Genomic DNA, 25,528 nt, shown 5'->3' with positions numbered 1-25,528 from the left:
AACTCTTTCAGATTGTGTTCAGATTTCTGATAGCTAATGTCAGGGGAGAAGCAGCCAAGTGGGTCCACTGACTAGAATATTAATAACAACAATAAACCAAAAAAAGTCCATAAATTTTTCAGGGGTTTATAACTCACTTTTAAACTACTTGGATTACTGCCAATGTTATTTTCAAAGTAGAGAGCAAGTTTACTATAAGGATATATGGTTTTGATTTTGTGGGTATAATTAAGACCTATAATCTTTACAACTTTAAATGAGGAATTATAACCTAACTGGGGTGTGTAACTGAGCAGGACCCTTTGGGGACTTCCCAGGACAGACCCCTCCCCCATATCTCACTTTAGCTCCTCTCTGAAGTACCCAGATAATAGTATCTCATGCCTGTTTCCTGAGTTTTTCAGATTTGGAAAACTACCACCAAATGGAAGAGATTAACTACTTGATGACAATGAGCACATAGCCCCCAGACCTTCTGGCACCTAAGGATTGATCACCATCAATCAATCGGAATTGGGCACAGCTGATCACACACCCTGGGCTGCCCCTCCCTCAACTGGCCTTTAAAAAGGCTCAGCTGTACCCCTTCCAGGAGTTTGAGGGTTTTTGGACGTGAGCCACTCATTCTTGCTTGGCCCAGCAATAAAACTTTCTCTGCTCCAAACTCTGACGTTTTGGTTTGTTTGGCCTCACTGGGCATCCGGCACACAAATTTGCACTTGGTAACAATTTTGGTGAAGCCATTCTAGGAATCTGTGCCTGTGGCAGGTCACCCCCAGCTGGGGCAGCCCTGTCCCTGGGTCCTGGCAGCTGCCAGAGCTCACTTTGCACCAGGGAACTGGGAGGACTCTCCCTGGCAGCTCCAGCCCCCGTGCATGAAGCTGTTTGGAGCTGAGACGCGTCTAGAGCTGCGGTTCACACTGGTGTTGCCTGTGGGTGAGTAGCTCCAGCTTGTGCAGGCTGTGGATTCTCTCCACTTAATCTGGGCGCATCCCCTTGTGGGACGGGAGCTGCTCTGAGCTCACTGCGAGCCACTCTGGGTCCATTCTCTTATGGGAGCTGGGCCCACCTTTTTGAAGTCCTCTGTCTAGGAGTGGACGTGCATTTTGAGACTACATCTCCTCTGGTTTTCTGTCTGTGTGACTAGCTTTTTTTTTTTTTTTTTTTTGTATATTGTTTTGGGATGTGCCACTCCAGCTTGCACAGGATGGGAAAACTCTACCTATTCCACCTGGGCTCATTCCCTTCTGGGAAGTAAGCCCTTCTGGGCTCATTAGGAGCCACTGTGCGTCCATTGTCTTTCAGGAGCCAGGCCATTCTGGAAGCTTTTATCTTGGAGTGGAAGTGGAATTTGAGGGCTACACTGCATCTGATCTTTTGTTTGTGGGACCATGTTTGTTGTTTGTATGTGTGTGTGTGTATTAGTACTCGCATTGGCTGGTTGAGACCTCTTTGGTGAGTAATGGTGTGAACAGAGAATATAGATTTCGTCTCACACAAGAAAGAATTCAAGAGCAAACTATAGAAAAGTGAAAGTAGATTCATTCAGGGAGATACGCCGTAGACAGAGTGCAGGCCATCTCAGAAGGCAAGGAAGGAGGCCCAGGAGGATGGGGTTGTCTCAGACGGTGAGTGGCCCTGGGAGCTAGACACACATTTCACAGACAGAATGCAGGCCGTCTCACCCAGAAGGGAGAGTGGCCACAAGGTGTCAGGGAGTGGTTAGTTTTTATGGACTGGGAAATTTCATATGCTAATGAATGTGAGCATTATTCCAGTTGTTTTGGGGAAGGGGTGGGGATTTCCAGGAATTGGGCCCCACCTACTTTGTGGCCTTTTCTGGTCAGCCTGGGAACTGTCGTGGTGCCTGTGGGTGTGTCATTTAGCATGCTAATGTATTACAAGTAGCCTATAATGAGGCTCAAGGTCTACTGGAAGTCAAATCTTCTGCCGTCTTGGGCTGAGTTAGTTCTAACTAATATCCTATCCTCAACTGCTGTGTCAGTCCTTCAGTGGTTGCGCCCTGTCCCCCTTCCATCCTGTCTCAACGGGGCTCGCATGTGATGACAACAGGGTATCCTCCCCTGTGGCATTGCCTGCAGAGTGCTGGTTGGGATTTTCCCTTCCTAGCCTTGGTTATTCATCCAGCTTCATCTCCGATGGAGCACTGGATGGAGCATTGATTCGTTATTAAAAGTAGGCTGGTGCAGGGAGAGTCCCAATCAGTGCTGTCAGTGACCGACAGGGAATCCCCCTCTTTGAGGCCAGGGAACTGTGAGCGTGAGAGACAGTTGTAAATTGTGGTTTGCATGATAGTTTATAACATCGGCCATGAAGAATTAAGTATGGATGATCAGAGCTCTGTTTCCATCTTATAGTCCCTCTAGGGCATATTTTGCAAACTAGGAGATCTGCAGCTATGCTTCCATAAATGAAAGAAAATCTTATTTCTTATTGTACATTGTGTGGGCTCAGTACTCCCTGAGATCTGGAGAACAATGGCCCCCTAATGGCTCTGTTATTATATCAAAATAGGTCTTTTGCAATTTGACTTTTATCTTGTGTGTGTATGGATCTCAGTACCTGAGTCCAAATCCTATTCTCTCTTCCTGATTTTGCTGAAAGTGAGCTATGCGAATGTGAGTGAATGGAAAAAAAACAAACACACACACACATTATTATCTAGTGGATATTTGGGAACTGAAAAAAAAAATCCCTGGAAATAGGCAAGATGGCTGGGTTTTGTAAAGCAGTCAGAGGAGGAATTGGCATTTCTCTTCCTGTGCCTTTGAGATATAGATGATCTACCTGGGCTCTCAAGGGGAAAAAAAGGTTTTTAAAAAACTCAAGTGGAAAACCGTGAGATCTCTGGTTCTGTCTGTCTTTATATAAAAATTAACTTGTAAATGAGCTCTAATTGCCTTAAAACTAATTGCTTACAAATTAAATACTTATAAAAGAAACTAGACAACAAATTTCAGGTTTACGTAATCTAGGAAATATTCAATATTGAATTAATACCTGATATTAAAGCTAGTTTAAGTTTGTTGGTATAATCAATATAGACATATCTTTCATTGTAGCTAGATTTACTAAAGGTTTAATATTTATGCTTTTGTTGCAGAGTTTTTCAGCAGAGAGAAACAAATTAACTTGGTATGATAAAATTCTTGGGGGTGAATTGAATGCAAATGAAATAAGAGCTTTTGGGTGAACTCTTTGAAAATAGTTGTGTTTTAGGAGTATCTACTTGAAGATGATCTCTCCAGATATTTGGTAATTTGAAATTTTGGAGTTGTGCTGGATTGGGTTAAATGATGGAAGTGTATTGAATAGTTGAACAGCTAGTTCATCCCCAAAGTAAGATAATGAAACATTAACTGGAGATTGAGATTTTTAGGAGTTGAGGATATGTAACTAAAGTTACTGAAAATGGTAAAGGAAACATTTTGGTATACAGTAGGAAAGTAGGATGTATGTTTTGGGTGAGAAAGTGTGAGGAATGAAATTACACTTTGTTAGGGGAAGACAAAGTGATTTGATCTTAGAGCTGGGGATGGGGTTTGGATGAAGAAAAAATAAGGGACAAACTAATATGGATACAGAAAGTTGTGGAAAGTTTATAGAAAGAGAGCCCTAAAAAAAGGTGCATGATTGGGCTGAGATTAGATTAAACTTAATTAGGTAAATGAATTTTGTTATTAAAAGTAGGCTGGTGCAGGACTAGATATGGTTCCTCTCCGTTAAGAAAACAAATTTATTTAGAGTGCTTCTGAAAACAGATTGTGTGAAACTTTTTGATATTTTTGACAAACTTCTTATCAAATTCAAATTAAAGTTCTTTTGACTTCAGCTGACTGGGATGCTTCAGAGGGCAGCTGAGGCATCTCAGAGAAAAATATTTAACTAGGACTGGTTGTGATGTTGAAATGCACAGGAAACATTGTCAAATGCGTGATAACCCTCCTCGGATTATACGATATGGATGACTGTTGTTGATGTGGACTTTCTAGAGGTTATAAGATTCAGATAAGGCTTCTGAAATTCAGATACATCCCAGTATAATGCGATCAGTTGTGATTCTAGTTGTTATCTTAGAATATTGTGAGTCACAGCAACTTGATTAAGTTCCTTTATCAAAAATGTCCTAATCAGATCTTTTACCTCGCCTTTTTGAGTCTTTGGTCATTTATAGGCAGTGAAGCTGATGCTTTGCAGAACTGCTTCATCTTCAAGAAGGTTCATAAAAAGGACTTTTTGACAAGTGCAGGTTTCTTTTAAATTATACTACTGAACTAGGTAAGGTACTTAAGAAGCCTAACGAAAACTCTGATTTCATAGAACTATTAGTAAGGGGTACTGAATGCATGGGATTGAGTGAACTGGTGAATATGGTCGCAGTTTTTTGGTTTTGTCCGAAATGTGACTGGTTTTTGATCTATGTTTTTTAATTGAACTCTTTACCAGATGACTATCTCCCTATCAATATTGTCCCCAATGTTTAGGATAGAGATTTCTCTAATGGAGTTGTCAGTATAACTACTCATGATGTAAGACAATGCTTGTTTTAAGTCTATTGCTAAAAGCACATGTACAATGCTTGTGTATGGGCATAAGTGGTGAAATGTATAGTCCCTGTTAACACATCTCTGAGTCTGTTCATGATATCTGATTAGTTTTCCCTGAGTGTGGATAACTAGGAAAATACAAAGGGGGCCTGGCACTGAAGGACATGATCTGAACTTGGGGCAAGAGCCACACCCCAGTATCAAGGGACAGATATTTTGATCATCAATGCTTTCTGTCAAAAATTTATAATCAAAGAAGGAAATGGTGAAAAAATCTGCACACTTTAAAGTATGGGGAAGTCATTCTGGCTTATACATGATTTGACTTAAACTTTACTGACCAAAGCAGCCTATTTTATGGCCTTTGGGACCTGCATTGTACATCTGCTTTCACTTTGAGGAGGTGAATGCATTTGAGAGTCAAAATGGAGTAGCTGTGGTTCGGACATCCAAGGTAAAACTAGGTGGCCATTGTGGGTGTAATCACACCCATTCCTGTGTTGTTGAGAACTCAAATTTTCTGAGCTATGTCATATTTGGGATGCCATCAGCCATTCCCAAAGCAGTGTCTGTTGGCAGATAGCAGCTGCAACCTTATGACCTCAAGGTATCCTCTTGTAACTTTTAAATTTTTAGACAAAAAAATTGCTTTAGATCAGATATTAGCAGAAAAAGGATATGTGTAGTGGCCCATAGCTCTTTATATATACACTTAATACCATATCAGAAGTTAAAACCTAGTCAGACAATGTTTAATACCACATCACAAGTCAAACCTTCTTAAATAAAAGTAGACGACTGGCTGCCTGGCCACAAGTCCCCCCTAAAGTGCCAGGTCCAGACTGGCTCCAAGTTTATTCTTCTGAATTCCTCAGGGAATTAGATCTTAATCACACAAGACTTGGATCCAGGAATTGGAATTCAGGAATGTGTTCAACTTCGGTGTCCGTTCCCCAGAATGAGGTAGGACTATGCCTAGTTTCAGCAGGAAGTAGCTGTCATGGCCCCATTCCCTTAAAGGTTTGGGGAGGAAAGAAACAAGATTGGAGACTGAAACCGAGTTTCTCTGCTAAATTTATGATGAACTTCTCTATTCAACATATTATTTCTCTTCTTGTCCACCTGTTCTCTTCAAGACTGAGGAGTATCAAAGAAAAGAGGGGAATTGTAACTGAGCAGGACCCTATGGGGCCTTCCCAGGACAGACCCCTCCCCTGCTGTAGCTCCTCTCTGAAGTACCCAGATGATTGTACCTCATGCATATTTCCTGAGTTTTTCAGATGCTAAAAGCCACCACCAAATGGAAAAAATTAACTACTTGATGACCATGAGCACATAGCCCCCAGATCTTCTGGCGCCTAAGGATTGATCACCAACCAATCAATTATGCACAGCTGACCACATGCCCTGAGACACCCCTCCCTCGGCTGGCCTTTAAAAATGCTAAGCTGAAATCCAGGGAGTTCGGGTTTGGGAGGCATAAGCCACCTGTTCTCCTCGCTCAGCCCAGCAATAAATCTTCCTCTGCCCCAAACTCTGATGTTTTTGTATTTTCTGGCCTCACTGTGTGTCAGGCACATGAACTTGTGTTCAGTAACTGGTGTATGATTAAAATTTATAAAAGGTTTCAATAAATACTGTCTTGCTCAAAGATCCCTGCTTTTTGGGTTCCTTCACTTCAGAATTTCTTAAGGGCTACCTTCTGCACTTCAAATGTTTTATATTTTCCATTTCAAATGTTGTTTTTATTGAAAAGATTATAACAAAGTATAACAATCAGGGCTTTAGGCAAAAAAAATGTGAAAAGAATGTATTTTGTACCTTTAAATTTCTTTTCTTCATCTTTAACCCAAATCATTAATAACACCTCCCCAACTCAGGTACTTTTATGCCCTTTCTACCTTCCCTCTCACCAAAACCTAGTATCAAAAAAGCAGCTGGGAATTCCAGTTATACACAGTGGCTTAAACATATGTGTTTATTGTTGATCCTTTGTAATACTCCAGAATGAAAACAAATTCATAAAAGGGCACAAATCTACCAAAACAAAGAGAATGGGAGAACAGATAACAGCAGATGAAAGATGTCAACAAAACTTTGGACTCAGGGAAGCAGGTGGATGAATAGTAATTGACTTAGCAGATCAGAGAAAATAAAACTGTGAGCTTACAAGAGAGGAAGTTGCTTAGCTCTGCTGAACCTCAGAAAGACTTAAATTTTAGAGACAGTAGATATATCTGAAAGCAGAACTTGAGGGCAAAACTGCAAACTGGAGGATAGGTTGAATGTTTATGTGAGGCTCAGTTAGACCCCAGGTTCCCTGAGAGTTGTTTCTACCCTTTTCTACCTCTGTTGAAGAGATTCATGTCTGGAGAGATTTACAGTTGAAAATGGAGAGGGTGGAGGTATTAATGAAAGGCAAAATCAAAAATAAGGGAGTTAGAATCTCCTGACTGAGGGGTAGGACCCTTCAAGGCCCTTGCTGTCTCCCAGCTTGCTACAGCTGGGTTTTCCTTTTCCAGGCAGGGGACAGAAGAACTTAAGGTAGCCAGTGGTGCTCAGTCCAGGGTGATTTGCCCCTTACGGGGGACATTTGGCAATGTCTGGAGACACGGTTGGTACTGGCATCTAGTGATAGAGGTCAGGGATGCTGCTAAGCATCCTATGGATGCACAGGCCAACCCCACATGACATGGAATTATCTGGCATGAAATGTCAATAGAGCCGAGTCTGAGAAACTCTGTACTAAGGCAGTGATTTTCCAAAGTGTGGTCCCCAGATCAATAACAGCTGCATTGCCTGGGAACTTGACAGAAATGCAAATTCTCCCAAATCTCTCTACAGATCTACTGATTCACAGACCTGGGGGTGGGGGTTAGGAGTGGGATGGGAGAGGTGAAACTCGCCCTCCAAGTAACGCTGACCCAGCTACAGTCTCACAACCACTGCCGAACTGCTGCTCCGAGGAAACTGCAGCCCAAGGGAGAAGTCCTACAGAGGCTGAGAGCTGGTGGTCCTCCAAGACTAAAGTCTGTCACTGCCTTAGCATTCTCATCGCATGCAAAACCCCATTCCTACCCCCTGAGAACCATCAGCTTGTTAGTGCTTTACTCTTTAAAAAGAACACACATCCAGATAAATCACAAGATTACCGAGAAAGCCAGGGGCCAAAATGCACAAGAGTTATATAAGTGTGCTTATATGTACAGTTGCCCCTTCAACAGCGTGGAGGTCAGGGCTGCTGTACACATAAAAGTCAGGTTTCCACTAAACTGTAGTCTATTAAGTGTGCCATAGCATTATGTCTGAAAAAAATGTGCATACCCTAATTAAAAAATACTTTATTGCTGAAAAGTGCTAACCATCACCTGAGCCTTCAGTGAGTCACAGTAGCAGCTCACTGATCACAGATGATCACCGTAACACATATAATAATAATGAAAACATTTGAAATACTGCAAGAATTATCAAAATGTGACACAGAGACATGAAGTGAGCAAATGCTGTTTGAAAAGTGGTGCTGGTAGACTTGCTTGATGCGGGGTTGCCTCAAACCTTCAATTAGTGAAAAAGCAAAGTATCTGCCAAGGGCAATAAAGTGAAGTAAAGTAAAACAGTATGCCTGTAATTAATATCAGTACTCAAGAGAATTAGGTGGGTTTCCAAAACAAGGCACAGAATCAGAACAGGGATCTCAAAATTAGGGCTCAAGCTGTAATAAGAATAACTTGATGCTGAATCCGAGTGAACCTGCCACTGAACCAAACTTGGGTCCCCTCGCCCTGACATTGATCTACCGACATGGGGTTGTGGGGAAGGAAAGTGCAGCGTTTATTGTAAAAGCCCCAATACAAGGAGGGTGGGTGGCTTGGGCTCTAAAACCCAGAACTCTCCTAAAGTTTTCAGCAAAAGCAATTCTAAAGGCCAGGTGAGGGAGGGGGATCGCAGAGTGGGTGATCAGCTCCTGCACAATTCTCTGATTAACTGGTGTTGAGGTAACAGGGTGGCTAACGTTAACAATCCGTAGGTCTGGGGGCTACGTGCTGATGGTCATTGAGTAGTTAATTCTTCCATTTGGTGGTGGTTTTAGCACCTGTAAGACAACTCAGGAATGTGCATCAGACACACTCTTCTAGGTACTTTGGAAAGGAGCTACAGCAGCGGTAAGGGGAGGGGTCTGTCCCAGAAAGTCCCCATAGGGTCCTGCTCAGTTACAAATGAAGTGAAATGACTTCACTATCTTCTAAGGACTGAATTGGTTCTGGACACATGGTGGTTCAAATGAGAAGACTCTGGATCTGGCTGAGGGGAGCTGCAAAACTTACAGGAAAGTCTTTCCTGGCAAGGAAAGAGCACTTTGTAACAGTATCTCAGACAAGTATGACTCAGGAATCAATGCACCACTTTATTTTTTGTTTCCCATTGTGGTTTTCCAAATTTGTTCCGTGAAAGTCATCTTCTGTTTTTGTTTTGTTTTTTTTTTTTAACATTTTTTATTGATTTATAATCATTTTACAATGTTGTGTCAAATTCCAGTGTTCAGCACAATTTTTCAGTTATTCATGGACATATACACACTCATTGTCACATTTTTTTCTCTGTGAGTTATCATAACATTTTGTGTATATTTCCCTGTGCTATACAGTGTAGTCTATTCTACAATTTTGAAATCCCAGTCTATCCCTTCCCACCCTCCACCCCCCTGGTAACCACAAGTCTGTATTCTCTGTCTGTGAGTCTATTTCTGTCCTTTATTTACCCTTTGTTTTTGTTTGTTTGTTTGTTTTTGTTTTTGTTTTTGTTTTTGTTTTTTAGATTCCACATATGAGTGATCTCATATGGTATTTTTCTTTCTCTTTCTGGCTTACTTCACTTAGAATGACATTCTCCAGGAGCATCCATGTTGCTACAAATGGCATTATGTTGTCGGTTTTTATGGCTGAGTAGTATTCCATTGTATAAATATACCACCACTTCTTTATCCAGTCACCTGTTGATGGACATTTAAGCTGTTTCCATGTTTTGGCTATTGTAAATAGTGCTGCTATGAACATTGGGATGCAGGTGTCATCCTGAAGTAGATTTCCTTCTGGATACAAGCCCAGGAGTGGGATTCCTGGGTCATATGGTAAGTCTATTCCTAGTCTTTTGAGGAATCTCCACACTGTTTTCCATAGTGGCTGCACCAAACTGCATTCCCACCAGCAGTGTAGGAGGGTTCCCCTTTCTCCACAGCCTCTCCAGCATTTGTCATTTGTGGATTTTTGAATGACGGCCATTCTGACTGGTGTGAGGTGATACCTCATTGTAGTTTTGATTTGCATTTCTCTGATAATTAGTGATATTGAGCATTTTTTCATGTGCTCATCTTCTGTTTTTGAATAAAATCTTTGGCAGTTTCATGACTTCTCACCGTTAAACTAATAGAACATTCAACCATCACTTAATCTCAATTTACACGTTAGAAATGCCCGGCCCAGGATATCAATCAACATATCCATATTTATTTGTTCCACATTTATTCTCCTGCCTCTCTCTCAGTTACAGCCCACAAAGGCAAGAAGCTGTTCATGAGGAACAGGTGTTTGCTGGTGGTGCTACTTCTCTCCCTCTCGCTCTGCTTCTGCCGTCGTTGCTCACCATGGTTTAGCATCTCTGGTCTGGGAAGTGAGGAGGAAGAGGGGAAGGGACCTTCTCTGGGCTGGGTGGAGGTTTCAGCTGGGCTCATTCCTCACTGGGTACTTCCTTGGGGTCATCAGAGGCCCCTTCCTGATGGGAGATAGAATCAGTTCCTCTAGTTACCACTCCACCCTTGGTTCCTCCTTCTCTGGTTGTCCCAAATAGACAGGAGTTCCTCCAGAACAGGACTTTAAACTGCTCCAGACCAGCTCCCTTGGTTCTTCCTGCTCCTGTCTCCAATGTGGCTGAAATCTGGACACAGATACCCTTCCATAGCCTTTGTCCTAATAACCTCGGGCATCTAAACTAGTCAACACAGCCACCTCCACTCTGCAGCACAGGGCCCTTAAATTATCTCAGGTTGATTCAGGCACCAAACTGCTCTCTGAGCAGTCTCCTCACTCAGGGTGGAGTTGGAGATCAGCAACTCCCTCTGTGTTTGGTAGGAATGAAGGGACTCAGAGTACAACAACTCTAAGAACTTACAGAAAGGATGCTTGACGTTGCTCATTATTAGAGAAATGCAAATCAAAACTGCAGTGAGGTATCACCTCACACCAGTCAGAATGGCCATCATTCAAAAGGCTACAAATAATAAACACTGGAGAGGGTCTGGAGAAAAAGGAACCCTCCTACACTGTTGGTGGGAATGTAGCTTGGTGCAGCCATTATAGAAAACAGTATGGAGATTCCTTAACAAACTAAAAACAGACTTACCATATGATCTAGCAATCCCACTCCTGGGTATATATCTGGAGAAAACAGTAATTTGAAAAGACACATGCACCCCAATGTTCACAGCAGCAGTATTTACAATAACCAAGATACGGAAACAACCTAATGTCCATTGACAGACAAATGGATAAAGAAGATGTGGTATATATACACAATGGAATACTACTCAGCTGTAAAAAAAAAAAGAAAAAATAATGCTATTTGAAGCAACATGGATGGACCTGCAGATCATCATTCTAAGTGAAGTAAGCCAGAAAGAGAGAAAAATACCATATGATATCACTTATATGCAGACTCTAAAAAAAGGAACTTATTTATAAGTCAGAAATAGATTCACAGACATAGAGAACAAACTTAAGATTACCAGGGGGTAAAGGAGGTGGGAAGGGAAAAATTGGGAGTTTGAAATTTGCAGATACTAACTACCATATATAAAATAGATCAATGACAAGTTTATACCATATAGCACAGGGAACTATATTCAATATCTTGAAGTAACCTATAATAAAGAAATATGAAAATGAATATAAGTATGTATATGTATGACTGAAACATTATGCTGTACACCGGAAATTGACACAATATTGTAAACTGACTATACTTCACTAAAATCCCTTGAGATCTCAAAAAAAAGAACTTCTCATAGATGCCACTCCTTCTTCCTGCTCTCAATCCTTTTATATTTGAAGTTGGCAAAGAGGTTAAAAATACAGAATCAGCTCTCAAACAGTTTTTTCACAAGTTCTGTATATGAGGATTTGTCTCAGTCATTTTGATATCTGACACCTATTGTATTGATGCCTCAGTTGAAAATGAGGTAGAATGAATCCTACCCTTACTGACTTATATAATTATACATAGGGAGGAAAACGGGAAGCTCCAAGAAGGAAATGTATGGTATATCAATCCCCCAAATTAAATAAATAAAATAATTCCCTCCTTCAACTCTGGGTTGAAACTACCCACCCTTTTCTTGGCTAAAGACAGAGCAGTTTGCTCTTTTAAAAGCTCAGCCATGCCATATAACTCAGCAATCCCACTCTTGGGCATATACCCAGAGAAAACTGTAACTCAAAAGGACACATGCACCCCAATATTCACAGCAGCACTATTTACAATAGACAAGATATGGAAACAACCTGAATGTTCATTGACACATAAATGGATAAAGAAGATGTGAGATACACACACACACACAGTGGACTACTACCCATCCATAAAAAAGAATGAAATGTTGCCATTTGCAACAACATGGATGGACTTGGAGAGTATTATGCTAAGTGAAATAAGTCAGACAGAGAAAGACAAACACTGTATGATATCACTTATATGTGGAACATAAAAAATCAGCAGTATTAATTAATTAACCGGGGTAGGGGATTAAGAGGTACAAACTGTTAAGTATAAAAAATAAGATACAAAGATATATTGTATAATGCATAGAATATAGCCAATTTTAATAACTTTAAGTGGAATATAACCTTTAAAAATTGTGAATCACTATGTTGTACAGCTGTAACTTATATTGTACATCAACTAAACCTCAGGAAAGAAAAAAGAAAACCTCAGTCATGGTTAGGATGGAAAAAGAATCTAGGACTGGATGCCCCCTAAACTGGGTCAGCCCACCAATCTATGAGCCAACCTAAATCTTAGGATAGGAGATGGGTATTCAGCAAAGCATTTCCTTTTACATGTATTTGATCCTTCCACTGGGATGTTTCCAGACTGGAATCTAGCAAATGAATCAGGAAAAAGTCTAAAAGCAGTAGACCCACAGATGTCTCTACAAATTTTATTGTGAGCACTTCAGGTGTTCCCCTTGCTTTAAGTCTCAGCCAATTTTAAAAAGTATAGGACGACCAGCCCCTGGAAGACCCTTCCCTCACCTTTTCAGGAAGACTCAAGATACTGCTCTGCAGGAACCCAGTACCCTGAGAGTGGCAGCAGCCCTGTCCAGGGCAGGATGGTGGGCTGGGGTGAGGGCTTCCTCTTACCGCTGCCCTTTAGCTAGGCATATAGCTTCGCCAAGCCCCAGTTCCTTCATCTCTCATAAAGTGCATCTTTAATAAAATTGAAACGATTTCTTAGTAAGTTTCCAGCCCTAATATGTTGTGATTCTGACCATAAAATTAAACAATTTTGGTAGCTGGATGAATAAAATCAATATTCACAGCAGAAAAGACTCAATTGAAAGGAAAGATTCAATCCAAATAATTCTAACCTTGCTTCTGAAAGAATGAAAAAATGGAAGAATGGGTAGGAGGTCGATTCTGTTTGCTTACTCCATCAGTTTTCCTTTTTAAATATAACTCCTCCTTGCTGTAGCTGTGTGATTCGGCGGGAGAGGTGAGATGGAGAACCAAATGTGTGGTTCTTTGTCAGGGCTCCCTGGCTCTGCTTCCCAGTCTCTATCCCATCCTCCCAGCACTGCTCAGCCTGGGATCATAGATCTAAGGTATTCCTCACTAGTACCTACCATTGGTTTACCACTGACAGACTCTCCATTCTCAGTCCCTGGGCGAAGAATATCAGCTATGATTTTCGTTTATTTTTTTAAGGATCTAAGCCTGCTAAATTCAACATACTCCTTTGGTTTCTGAATGCCTCATGCTCAGATCTAGCCAATGCAGTAGAAAAATTTGGTGGCTGTGTTAATAGATACGCATTTGCAATCAGTCTTCAGCTCATTATTTCTGCAATATAATTCAGATCCTTAAGCCTTTGAGATCTGCAATCTACAACTGTAGGGCTTGGGAATTTACAGGTGTTAAATTATCTGCACAGAGCACATTTACTGTAATTTTGAATTCAATAGAAGTACATTATTTATTGCCAGGAAAAACTGTAGTACTAAAATAGAATAGAAAAACTATAACATTCAAGGAAATTGTGTTCCCTAGCTCATAACCAGAACTATATATATGTGTGTGTGCAGTGTATTGACATTTTGTTACAATGTGGTATATCGTGCCTTGATTTTTAAACAAAAAGAATTTTATATGAAGTATTTCTTTTAATACATACTCTATCCATGAAGGGTTCTAAAATGCATTACATATGAAATGAAATCTTCTCATAAGGCAGTATAAGGGTTTTACTAAGATTACATACACATTATAGACATTGCAATATTTATAAAGATATGGAGGCGATTATGGTGATGGCGTTTTACAGTCTTTGAAACACATTGAAACTGATTCTGTGACTCAAATGGAAAGGCCTGTCAGAAAATTCTGGGAGAATATTATCCCCTAATATAAGAATAAAGAAAACATGGCTACACTATTTTCTCATTTTTCTATGTGTCTGCAGTGTATTTAGAGTTTCAATTTAGGACAGGAGGTTATGCTCAGAAAAGGTATTATCTTAATTGAATAACAGAATTACCTGCAATCTTGTAAATTGGAGAAAGCTTTTTCTCCTTCATATGATGTTATTAGGTGATTGCTTTCTGAGCCGGAAGGAGAACACTGGGCAGGCTGAGGGACACAATTAAAAAGGAGTTAGGTGTGGAGCTTTCACTTCCCAACGGGACAGGAGCTTAGAGGAGGACAATCAAGAACATCGTGACAAACACAATAGCAGTGAAAACGGTCTGGATTCTGACTCCCCACTCAGCACAATACTGGGTGCCCCAAATCCTGCAAATTGCCTTCCTTCCTCTGGCAAAGTGCCAAGAAGCTCATACTTTTTGGTGACGTTTAAGTTTTTGCTGCTGTTTCAAGTCTGCTGCTTTGTTGGTGGCTGTGTGAGCTGTGACTTCACTACTTTAGAGGACCTGTGCCTCTCCATCTGATTTACTGACCTCGGTAGCTTCTGATGTCAATGATTTTAAAAGCACTAACACTGATTTCACGGCTCCAATATTAAAAGCAACGCAAATACATTCAACAACAATAGCAACCATCTCTCAACATTTTTCTGTGTTCCAGGCAGAGTGATAACACCAGCACCATCTTATCTGATTACTACCACAGCACTACGAGCTAAGGAATGTTATTGTCCCTGTTTTCCAAGTAAGGAAAGCAAAACGTTCTGACAGTTACACAACAAGCTGGGCTACAAACCCAGAATTTAGAATCTCAACGCCCAGCCTCTTATTCCTTACAGTCTAGTTTTCCACTAGCAAAGAAAGAATATTTTCTGACAGTTTACAGCACGCCAGGCATGGTGCCAAGCACTCCAGGTGCATCTTCCCACTGTTGACCACAGTACTGAAAGTACTCTGACCCTCCTTCAGTGAAACTGGAGAAGCTTCTCTTCCCAATGAGGTCAAAATTATATAAAAAGACTGCTGAAGGCAGCAAGTCTTAACACCAGTGATTAGACTATGAGTCTTGATCTTGCCACTCACTGATTTTGTAAAGTTTTCCAATTGTCTAAGCTTATGAGTTTTCATCATTAAAAGAAGGTTAACAGTTGTATCTATTTTGTGAGTTATTAAGAGAATTGAGAATTATAACCTATAAAGAATAATGTGTATTCATATTCATCTCTCAATAAACATTGGCTATTTGTATATTAATATTGGTATATTTCCCCTGAAAGGTGGCCTCATGAATCTCTCTCCCAAGTATATTGAGACACCTTTACTTGGAGCTAGGTCACATGGCCATTGTGAATCCGTGTCCAGGAAGAATTTTCAGCACCTTGATTTGCTTCTACATCAAAGTAACTCTACTTCTCAGAAAAGGAATTTCTGCCTTGATTTGAAGCAGACGTTATAATTCCCTTGTTCCAGAGTCTTCATCTAGTTTTCTGGGACCTACCCACCAGCCCCCGATTTATTTCACCTGTATCTCTTACAAGATGTGGGCACCATCAAAATCGGGGTCTTGGAATCTTTCCAGATCAGTTTACAGATGAGATTTCTCTCCCAGGATCTTTCCTACAAAGAGATAAAGATAAAAACAAGTATCTGTAACTCTAGATATAGCAGCATAAATCTCTGAACTTGCCAAATCAAGAAGGTTGCGATGGAAGGACGGAATGAGGGGCTCTTGGCCCTCTCGAGAATTTACAGACATCTAGAAATCTTCTGGGACTTTATCTTAACTTTCTGAGAAAGACTCCCCCAGGAACTTGTTGGTCATGCCTTCCAGTTCCTGGTTCAATCAAGACTAACATAGAGCTAAACAGAGCAAACCCAATCAAATCAAGTGAAAACCAAACAGAACCTTGTTTGATTGGAAAGGCCTAACGTGAACAGAATAAGAGAGCAGACGCCTAGGATTTATCACATATAACTCATCAAGTTCTTTATGTTCCCTAAAAACTTAAATTAAAAATACTGGATGGGAAGCTTCCTACGAGATGGGACTCATGCCTCATGGTCAGCCATTTATGTCAATGTCAAAAGACAAGTCTCAACTGGTAATGCAGAAATGGACTTTTTACAAATCTTCGGTTCTAAAATAGGCACATTTGGTAGATGCTAAGCCCTTCCAGGCCAGCATCTAGCTACTCATATTTTCAAAAATTAATTAAAATGATCAAATTAAATAAAGTATTGGCCTACTACATTTTATAACCAAAGCTATTTAAAACTTATTCTAACTTCTGGACATAATCATTAACAGCCAATTGACCTAAATTAACTCTGTAATAAAATCCTATAAAAATGCACTGAGGGTTACAGTTATTCAATTTTCAAAAGTAAATTCTCTGTCTCTCCCAGTGTTTGTGAAACAGTCCAACTAAATGTTAAGCCATTTCTCTCTTATTAAATTGTAAACCTGGACTTCATAAATTAGCACTCTAAGTCCTCCCTTAAAAATATTTGAGTTATATTTTTAATAAGGCCTTAGAATACTTATTTTTGTGATTAATGAATACTTTTTTTTAGCAATTACCAAAAACAGAAAGAAAGAAAGAAAAAGAGAGAAAGAGAGAAAGAAAGAGGAAGGAAGGAAGGAAGAAGCAAGCTTAACCTATCCTCCAATACTCACCACAGGACCAGCTATGTAATTTGCAGGGCCCAATGCAAAATAAAATGTGGGGCCATGTTTTCAAAAAACTAGGAATTTCAAGACAGCAACAGCAGAGCAATAAACCAAGAGTGGGCCCTTCTAAGCATGGGGCTCTGTGCAATGCACAGGTCACATAGGCAGGAAGCCAGCTCTGCTCACGGCCGTATTCACCCCATATGCGGTCTCTCACACTTAGTCAGTGCTTCCTTTTTCACTGCATGTGTAGGTTTAGATATGTGTATAAAGTTTGTGCTTTGTGATTTTATAAATATTACAGAATATTTTAGATACGTAAAAGCCCAGAAAATACAGGAAAAATGGATTAAAATAATTCAAAAATGTTAGTAGAGAGTGAGATAGCATAAAAGTCAAAACAGCAGCTAGATCATGCATATCCTTTGTCACATTATAGAAACAGAACCTCAGCAGTGATTCCATAGTTAAAACTTAAATCAGTACTTTCAAATCTTTACAAAAAAGAAACAACAGGTTCAGATGGTTTATCAGCTGGTTCTATTAAATATTCTATGAAGCAGTAATTCCATGTTCATGAACTCTTTCAGAGAATAGAAAAAGAAAGAGTATTCCCTGGATCTTTCTAAGAGTCTAGTATGAATCTTGATGCCTGTTTTGGTTAATGTTCTCCCTCTACTCTGCACTTGCCCTCTACGCTTTTTTCTATACCCCTGGGGCTAGAAGCTAGCAACTACGTGTCATAGACTCCTTGTAATCTGGCTTTCTGTTAGTTTCTGCTTATTTAAGGCACTGACAAGAGATTGAAAAATGAGAACAACGGAGAAGTGGTTTTTCATTGCTGGCAGCTCTTCCAGCAGTGGCAGCTCCTGCTGGGCAGTGGCGGCTGCCTCTGACAGTGGTGAAATGCTTGCTCAGCTCCCTTTCAATGGCAGCCTCAGAATTGTAGCAATCATGGGAACTAGATATCAATGAGTGACTAGTTTTTTGTTGCTGTTGTTCTCCTCTAACTTGTCCAGTAAATTTGTAATAAATGTTATTCCTTATATTTCCTCTTCTTGCAACATCTAGAATGGCCCTGTATTCCTCTGCTTGGATGCTGACTTATTCAGTGCTTAGATCATCCGAGAATAGTTTGAGAAAGAATTAAACATTTTTTGTATGAGTGCAAAGGTCCCAAATAAAATACTAGCAAATCAATTTAGCAATGCATTAATAAAGATAATATGTGGTTGCCAAGTTGCGTTTATTCCAAGATTTCAAGGTTGTTTGAATATGAGCGGATCAATCACCACATTTCACACCAATAATATCTGAAAGGAGAACAACCATATGATCTTCTTTATAGACTGAGGAGAAACACTTGATAGAATTTAGTGTGCATTCATGATTAAAATTCTCATCTAACTAGGAATAGAAAGAGATCTCCATAACCTGCTAAAGGGAATCTCCAAAGGCCTTATATAGCTGTCATTTTCCTGAATGTCAGAATGCTGTGAACATTCTCTTTAGAAACAGGATTATAAAGGATTCACAATGAGTCCCACTATCACAATTTCTACTTAAGATTTTTCAGGAGATCACAGTCAGGAAAATAAGGCAAAAAAAAAAAAAAGTAAAAGGATAGAGTATTGAAAATTAAGGGTGAATATTATAATTATTTAGATCACATAGGTGATGTAGGTAATTATCTATACAAAACCCCCATAGAATCTATAGAAAAATGATTAGGATTAAGAGTCTAGCAGAGTTGCTGAAAATAAAATTAATGTAAATTAATAAATTTCATTTCTTTATACCAGCAACAAACAAAATGCAATTTTACTATTTATAATAGCAACCAAAAAAGCCCATAAAAATGTGTAAGCACTTTGCAGGAAAATTATAAAATTTTTATTGAAAGACATTTAAAATACATGAATAAATAGAGCAATGCCATATTCTTTGAAAGAAAGATTCAACATGATCAAAAATATATATCAATTTAATCTCATTTACTTTGGATAGAATTCTTATTAAAAGTTCAGCATGATTTTTTTTGTGTGTGGAGCTTGGCAAGGTGATTCTATGCACTGAAGATCAAAGAGTCCTGAGAAGAGCCAAAATTCTTCTGAGGCAAAAGGATAAATTGGGGAGATTTGCTTTAACTGCAGTAAAAAGATATAAAGGCCTGCTAATTAAGGTATAAATATGATATTAGCATAGAGATAGAGCATTTGGCTGAGGAACTAAAAAGAGAGCCACAACTAATCCACACACTTATGGAAACCTGATTTATGAAAAACATGGCATTTCAGATCAGATGGAAAATGAGGGAATACTCAATGACATTGACAGAACAATTGTTTAACCACACAGGAAAAAAAGAAAACTAGTATGTACCTCACATGATACACAAAAATCAACTCTAGGAGGTTTAAAAACTGAAATTTGAAAGGGAAAATTAAATTGTTGTGGAGAAAATATGGAGAAATAGTTTCAGACACTTAAGTAAGAACTGATTAAGGAAAAACAGAGACAACAAATTTTAAAGGAAAAGATTGATATACTCAACCACTTTAAAGCCTTATGCTAATCAAAACATTTTTAGAAGATGTAAAGCTGGACAGAAACTGGGAGATTATACTTGCAAAACATATAAATAGTAAGAATTAAAATCTGGAGCGTATTCAGGAGAGGGTGATGTGATTTTACATGTGGTTTTAAAAGCTCACTAAGGCCATTGTTTGTTTAGTACACTGTATCGGTGCAAAAGTGACAACTGGGAGAGCAGTTAAGAGGCAAGTTAGGTGAATAAATAATGGAATTTTCGACTGCAGTAGTAGCAGCAGAGGAAAAAGAGACGTAGACAGGTTCAAGATATGTTTTTGCCTGTATTGCCAATGGAACTGCTGACAAATTGTGTGTTTTGAAGAAAAAGAAAAAAAAATTGATGTGGTTCTAATTTGATTTGGGGCTTGATCAACTGGATAAATGGGGTTATATGAATAAGAATATTTATTTCTATTTATGGAGATGCAGGGGGAGGAAGAGTTTAGGGTTGAGGAGGAATCAAGAGTTCCCTTAAGGCCATGTCGAGTCTGAGTTGCCTATTAGATGTCTAAGTGGAGATAGCGGCTCCATTAAAATAGACCTTGGCTGCTTTAGCTCAGAACTCAGCAGAGAGATCAAACTGAAAGTGTTAATTTAGACGGCAATGGCCATGTAGGGTATCCATGTGCCCTTTCTTCCTCTCTGAACTGTGACCTGAAATAGAGAAGGTTGTGATTTTTGACTTTGGGGAAGAAAGACAGAGTGAAAAAGACTGACTTAGAGGAGACATGCCTCCCTGATGTTGGAGACAAGCAAGGTATTAAAGACAGCAATGTCCAGTAGGCAGGGAAGGCACTCAGTTGATCGGCTCTAGGAAGAAATATATGATGGTAAATAATAAGTTTTATTACCCAAGTTGTAGTTTTCTAACGTCTTCGCTGAATGCCTACGTGGGGGATAATTAAGCTGTTGTGTCCATGGCTACAGCCAAGCAGGGAGAGAAGCAGCTGCAGCCTAGAGAAGCAAGTAAAACATAGAAAGTGGAAACCAGTAGAAAAGCCTAGAACACCATCCGCGGCAGCATACTATGGAATGATTGACTACTCAGATTCCATTTCCTATTCTGTCTGAGGCAGAGGCTGGGGGACGGGGCAAAAATCACTGATTAATATGGACCAATTACATTTATTTCATCTCTCCTGCTAGAGGTTGTTGATGGAACTGCCTAAGCCAGTGTAAAAATGAGAAGTGAAGAGAGTTTTGCTGGAGACTTTTGGGACAGAAATGTCTTGATTCTTAAGAGAAAGCTATAAAAGGTCAACCTCCTTTCTCCTAGACTTAAAATGGAACTCTGTAGTTCCAGTTGCTATTGACCACCATCCTGGGACAACAAGAGAAATCTGGGATGAAACTGAACCTGAGGATGTAGTGGACAAAGACAGCAAACACCCAGCTCTGAGGCATGCCTTGCCCCTGGAGATCCTCTGATATGAGTCAATATATCCCTTAGTTTTTGAGCCCAGTCTGGATCAGATTTCACGGGGGTTGAAGATGAAAACATTTTAACTGAAATAAATATTGGTACACAAAAATCAGAAGGATTTATGGAAAAAGTAAACGTTTCAGGAGCTCCAAAATATGAGGCGAAGAAAATCCAATAACAAGAGATGAATCCCCTGCAGAAATTCTAGATGAATGACTGGACCATGGTTGCTAGATACTGAAGAGAAAATTGACCTTAGAGATGAAGGACTCGAGGATATTTGGGATATTCAGGGTACTCAAACTTGTGTAATTTTCTGAAGAACCAAAAACTAGGGAATTATGTAACTTCAAGACCATCCTAACAGTCATATTGAAAGCTAAATAAATCTTTGGGAAAAAAATAAAATCCTTGGAATTAGAAACAATAAAGATAGAATAATAATGATTAATATGTTATTAGAAAATGCATGAAATGAATTTAGAATGAATTCAAATGAAAAAGGAATAACATTTTACCTTGAAATTTATGCATTAATCCTTCTTTCTGAAGAGTCTAAAGAGCTTCACAAATAAGATAAACATTAATAACTGGTGACTGAGTAAAATTCTTTCTTAAAAAAAATACACACAAAAGACTGTTCAGGCAAAGATTTTCTTAGGCAGATTAGTCTTAAACACCCTGAAGAAAAGCTCATTCAAAACTCTCTGCAGTAATTTTCTGAGTTGTGTAGAATGTGTAAAGCCTTTTGAAGTCTAGTGTATATATTATTTGACATCCTTAGGCTAATCCCAATTGAAATACAGAAAAAAAAAAGTGACCAGTTTCTTTTAAAAAAAATATGAATCTACAATTTAAAAATTAATAGTTTACTCTTACTCACCAGCTCTTCAAATCCATATTCCCTAATGTCTACTTCCCCAAAAGCGTCCTGGGAGTGAAATCTATGTTCCTTACAGAATATGAAAGATCATTTAAATGAAGGCAGCCCAAGAGGTTGTCTGCCCTCTTCTGGTCAGTCTTGAAACCAAACCAAGCTCAGCCAAACGCAAAGCCCAGGCTGTGAGTTTCTCTCCTTGGCCGTCTAGCATGAAACTTACAAAAGACAAATTCAGTCCTTATTTAGAAAAGTTTGGAGTCCTAAGAAACAAATCATAAAGTCTTTGTAGCATGAGGCACTAAATACAAATGTTCAACATAAGGCAGCATAGAGCACCCCTAAACTTAAACATAGACCAAACTCACTTCAGACAATAGTGTCAGTCCTCATTGAACTAACATGTCAATATCATGTATTAATCTTACATCTTTAAAGAGTGGGTTTTTTCAAGTGTTGTTTATGGAGACTATGGAAACACCACAATTCGGGTCTATTCTTAGGACTATACAATAACTAATAAAAACTGTATCCTACTTAAGGGTATTTTGTCACCTGCCAGAAAAATATCAGTATATGGTTTTCTGTGAAAGAAAGTCCTTACCTAGGTAAAAAGATTTTTTTCAATATTTGCCTAAGGGAAGCAGGCAGTGTATCTGGAAGGCGTCTGCATTCTGATGACTAGAGTGATATGAGTAGAGTGATGCCTTGTATTATGGGTTGAGGATATTTGTGAGCTTTTTTTCAGTAGCTTAGATCAAAGGTGACAGATACATGTCACACTTGGCTCACACCAGGAACCTTGGGCAGATGTGAGACATTGTCATTCGAGCACAGCATTCCATTTTCACTGGCATCAAATGCTATCCCCAAATACTTTTCAACTCAGCACCCCCAGGAAATACAGTTGGACCATAATATAAAACCAAATTGTTCCTCTAGCATCGACGCAACTGTCTGCGTCCTTTTACCCTAACTGTGGATTCTCTAAACATAATCTTAGACACTAATGCAGGTTTTCAGGGACTTTGATACCGAAAGAGGGCAGTGCCCTCGATTTCTATCTAATCTCTAGATAGAAACAGCCTCCAGTGTAAATAAGTAAGCCAGCATTCTAAATTATAGAGCAATCATTTATGAGTTTGATTTTTCAAGATTTGTTTCTGAGAATCAAATTAACTAATCAAATTGATGAAACTGTGAAAAGCCAGGGTCCAAGCCTTGGGTCAGAGTGGCCCTGCCAACTTACTGCTAAGCTGTGAGTCTTCCTTGGTGCCAGTTCTTGATCTCAGCTCTGTAAGTGTAGCAAAAAATGACTTCTTACTCATTCATAATTTAGTAAATCCATGTTAAACTTTTGTCTCAAAGGCAGACAAGTATTAGGTTAGTCCTAATAATAACTTTGTTTAACTGACCTTTTAAAATTTTGAATTCCTTTTTTAAATTTCTATTTTCTTTTCATAAGCTAAATTATTTTTCATCCTAACACAACTGGCTTATGAAATACATTAAGAAATAGATCTGCCCACATACAGTTACTTTAATGGAATGGGGAACTGATTAAATATACACTTATGTGACTGAAGGAAAGCTCTCAGTTAATTAAGTAATTCTGAAAAACCAACAAGAGTTGGAAATGGTAAATTCACATGAGTATTAGCAAATGAAATCACATATCAACAAATTGTTTCAGGTGATGCTGGTATGGTATGTTCAGATGCAGAGAAATAAATAAACTATAACCCTCTGAGATTATGGCAAAAAAATTGATGAATAACTTTGCATGAAATTAAGGATGCATTACCAAGATACTGCCTACAAAAAAGCAGTGAGACTTCTTAAACTGACAGATGGCTAACTAATTTGCTGGTTCTCTATTAAATTATAGAATAAGCCATGAATCTGAGTAGCAAGGCTTAACTACCATCTTAGGAAGGTCAATTATCTTTGATACATACAACACAAATATTTTGTAAACCAAACATCAGAATGAAAGTTCTGAAAAAAGAAGTGTGCTAAAGGAGCTATTAGAGCAGAATATTGCAGTTGTGCTCGTTCCAATAAATCCAGGATGATTGGTTACTGTCTTTGTACCCAAACCCCAAGGGGGAGGAAAACAACAAGACTAATAAACGTAAAAATTTATTTTCCATTTCAGAGTTTTGAATTGGTATAGTTCCAGATTTTAAGACAGTGATTATAATGGTGTACAGTTAATAATAATAGCCCTAATTTTCTGCACATTGACTCTGCTACCCTACTCTGAATATATTACACGTATCATCTAATCTCATAACAACTCTGTAAGGTGCTTTAACAGGGAAGAAGACTGAATTACAGAATGAATACAGTATTTGCTCAAGGGAACTCGGCTCCCAAAAGGTGGAGATAGAATTAAATCTATGCAGCTTAACTCAAGAGCCAAGTATTAACTGTAGTGCTGTACTGTGATTAATTTGCCATGTCACCTTGGCGAGGCTATTGTACCCAGCTGTTTGGTCAGACACCAGTGTAGATGTTACTGTAAAGGTATTTTTAAGGTGTAACTAACATTTAAATCGGTACATTTTAAGTAAAGCAGATTATCTCCCATAATGTGGGTGGACCTCATCCAATCAGCTGAGGGTCTGCAGAGCAAAGACTGAGGTTTCCTGAAGAAAAAGGAATTCTGCCTCAAGACTGCAACATAGGAACCCTGTTTGAGTTTCCAGCCTGCAGCTATGGGACACAGGACTTCAACATCAACTCTTCCTTGAGTTTCTACTTGACAGCCTCCTCTACAGATTTCAGACTTTCCAGCCTGCATAACTGCATAAGCCAATTCCTTAAAATCAATCTCTCTCTTTCTTGAACTAATACATGTATATTGATATAATCTGAAAGTTCTGATATATTATTGTGTTTATTCCTCACTATATATAACCTTACGCTCTAGGTAAAACAAGTATTACAAACATATTAGAGATAAAGAAAATGAAGCCAGTAGAGGGTGGATTATTTCTGTAAATCATAGCACTAGTAAGCGATAAAGCCTGCACTAAAATGTGAGTCAGAGATTACAAGACCTGCCAGCAGATGTGTTATGTTTGGCTGCAGCAGATGTGTTATATTTCTGTAGAGACTTGAGTTTTCCACCACCTACCTGGGTCTTCCTACTCCATGGTTTAAAATATGTCCTATATCTCACATTGCTTGTCAAATAAACAAGTACCACTTATCAGATAATTCAAAGAAACATTAGGAAGAAGAGAACACTGAATTGAAAGCTTTAGATATATTTTGCCTCCTAGCCACTTTCTGGGGGCACGGCATGCAAATGGGCAAACGTGTGGAAAATAGAATGAAGAAAATTAACATCTTCATTTGTTTATTTAAATACATGTAGAGTGTCTGTTGCACAGTGTGTACACTTGTCCTTTCAAAGATGGCAAAAGGAGTGTGTTAATACTGAGTCACAGAGCAGTGGGTCTATGCTAAAAGCCTCTTAAATACTCCTAGCATTTAAATTAGTTCCAATAGTCATAGCCTTCTCCTAAGCTGATACATCAGGTCACCTGTTTAAAATATCAAATTTTAATATTTATTATATGCATAGTATTACAAGGCAAGCAATAATAAGGTCTTCAAACAAGCAGACCACAAGTGACACCATTTAGATCTAACAGATACAATGGGAGATTATAGTGGGGTGCAGAGTCCTTAACTGAAG

General features: G+C 39.0%; 1 protein-coding gene across 1 annotated transcript in view; it reads left to right on the top strand.

The window, feature by feature from the left end:
* Nucleotides 1-767: 767 nt before the first annotated feature.
* Nucleotides 768-25,528, top strand: part of SAMD3 (sterile alpha motif domain containing 3) — a 114,654-nt gene continuing 89,893 nt past the window's right edge. The window contains exon 1 of the mRNA XM_032484905.1: nt 768-936. The gene's annotated coding sequence lies outside the window, so the exon portion shown is untranslated. The remainder of the gene's footprint in view (nt 937-25,528) is intronic.

This window comes from Camelus ferus, chromosome 8 (assembly GCF_009834535.1).
Source record: "Camelus ferus isolate YT-003-E chromosome 8, BCGSAC_Cfer_1.0, whole genome shotgun sequence".
In the NCBI taxonomy this organism is placed as follows: domain Eukaryota; kingdom Metazoa; phylum Chordata; class Mammalia; order Artiodactyla; family Camelidae; genus Camelus; species Camelus ferus.
Note: the sequence above shows the minus strand (reverse complement) of the source record. Positions and strands in the feature narration are given on the sequence as shown.